This window comes from Nannospalax galili, unplaced genomic scaffold, assembly GCF_000622305.1.
Source record: "Nannospalax galili isolate Female #2095 unplaced genomic scaffold, S.galili_v1.0 C49596867, whole genome shotgun sequence".
Classification (NCBI taxonomy): Eukaryota; Metazoa; Chordata; class Mammalia; order Rodentia; family Spalacidae; genus Nannospalax; species Nannospalax galili.
The window spans coordinates 1-2,374 of NW_008480478.1; the positions used below are offsets into that span (position 1 = coordinate 1).

Consider the following 2,374-nt stretch of genomic DNA (forward strand, 5'->3'; position numbering starts at 1 on the left):
TTTTGAAATTTTATTTATTTATTTATTTATTTATTTATTTATTTATTTATTGTATTTATTTGTATGAGTGTTTTCCCTGTGTGTATGTAAGTGTACCATGTGCATGCAATGCCCACAGAAACCAGACGAGTGCAATAAATTCCCTTGTGGGTGCTGATAACCAAACCTTGGTCCTCTGAAGAACAGCAGGTGCTCTTAACTGCTGAACCATTTTCCCAGTCCTGGAAAAAAAATTTTAGGAAAGAATCGAATAGAAATTTAGAATTTAGGAAAAATAAACAAATACACTGTTTTAGGATTCAAGAGAGTAACGATTGCAGTAATTAATTTCATTTCATTTTCGTTAGGCTCTAACAGGACCTTGAGCCAGACATCCAGGAAGTTGCTGTGCAGGCATTTTGGGGATTAAGGTTAACATCTAAATCAACAAACCCAGGGAAGCAGTGTACTCTCCACACTGTGGGTAAGTCCTACTAATCAGTTCAAGACCTTAAAAATCTTAGTTTCCGTGGGGTAAGAATTTGCTGCTAGTTGCCTTTGGGCAGCTTCAACTCCTCCATGAGTATCCAGTTTGCCAATTTCAGAACGTTTAAATCCTACAAAGTATGTGTGAGCTGATGTATTGCTCTATCTCTGTCATTATCTCTCCCAGTCTTACATCTGTTTTCATTGTCTCTGACTCTGACCCTCCTGAGACCCTTTCATAAGGACTCTGGTGACTGCATTTGGCCCAGTTGTATTATCCAAAATAATCTTTTTAGCTCAATAACATGAACATAATCACAATTGAGAAGGTCCTTGTGCCATATAAATTACTTAGTGGCAGGTTCAGAGATTAAATCAGTGCCATCTTTGAGAGGGTATTTATATGTGGTCTATATAATCGATTAAAAAAATCAATCTGGGGTCTGGAGAGATTGCTCAGTTGTTAAGAGCACTGCATGCTCTCTCAGAGGACCCAGGTTCAATTCCCAGTACCCACATGGCAGCTAACAACCTTCCATGTACACAGATATGTAAAGTTTCAAGATGTTGGTCAGTAAGTATCTTTTAAATTGGAATACTTTTCCTCCTGAAATGGTGGTAGTCATCACTGAAAGCTCCCTCTGGCATGCTAAGATATCCTAGACCTGCTTGCATCTTCATGGATTTGCATCACTCAAAAGGACTTTGCCTTCTTTCAGAATCTATGGAAATCACAGTCTAGACACTGGTACTGCATGTTCAGTAAAAGCTTGCTAAGTATGCCACACAGTTCTGTCAACTTGACATAAACTATAATTACTCAGAAAGAGTCTTATTCAGGAATTATCTAGATCAGATTAGCCTGTGGGCATGTCTGTGGGAGATTTTTCTTGATTATTAAGTGAAGTAAGAAAAGCCAGACCCACTCTGGGTAGCAATATTCTCTAGACAGGTGGTCTTGAGGGATAGCAGACAGAAAAAAAGCTAGATAAGAGCAAATAGTGATGTCTTATATTTTCCTTTTCCTTTTCCTCTTAACTGCAGATGTGATGTGAGGAACTATTTGAATTTCTGCCTTGACTTCCCCAAATGATGAACTGCAACTTAGAACTGTGAGCCAAATAAGCCCTTCTGCCCCTATGCTGCCGTTTGTCAGGGCATTTTATCACAGCAACAGAAATGAAATTGGACAGTGTATATTGGTATTCCTTGATCACTTAGGTGTAAAAAAAAACTACAAATTAAACACTTGAGTTTTCCTTAAAATGTCCGTGTCATATTGATATTTTAACATATTTCTAGCACCACATTTCTATTTAATTTTCATTGACTCAGTAATTATGCTGTTATTTCCTTATAGTGGAAATGTTTATTTCTAACAAAATAATCATCCTTATATATTCTTTGTATAATAATACAAAAATAATAAGATAGATGTAAACATTAAAAACCAAGTTCTGATGTTCAATTTTCCTATCTACAACTTCTTGCCTCTAGTGTGCATTCATCTGTGTATGCACATATTCATATATATGCATATATAATGAACTTTTCCTCAGAGCTCTCATAACTCATCTTATATGGCTACAGAAGTATTTGTTTGACATATTTGTTGCTGTTTGTTTCAAGTACAAGCTGTTATTGTTCTAGCAGATGATATCTCTATGTTCTTAAAGAATGTCATTTGGGGACTGTTGTCTAGATTCTGATGGACAGTAGTGGAAAGCAGCTCTGCTGTTCTACTTCAAGAGGTGGAAGGAAAGCTTCTTGAATAAAAGCTTCAGTAATTTAATCTCCAAAGCCTTGTAAGTGTCTCATTTAGATGCTGTTTGGACTATATGTCATGGTTAAATGCACAGTTACTTGCACAAGATTTCTATGTACAACTTTAGTGGGGCAAAACAATCCT

At 36.5% G+C, this 2,374-nt stretch overlaps 1 long non-coding RNA gene across 1 annotated transcript; it reads left to right on the forward strand.

Moving 5' to 3' along the window:
- The first annotated feature begins 168 nt into the window (after positions 1-168).
- On the forward strand, positions 169-2,265 carry LOC108490426. Its single transcript, XR_001872292.1, has 2 exons — positions 169-463; positions 1,510-2,265. It is a non-coding gene; the product is annotated as an uncharacterized LOC108490426 (long non-coding RNA).
- Positions 2,266-2,374: the final 109 nt, after the last annotated feature.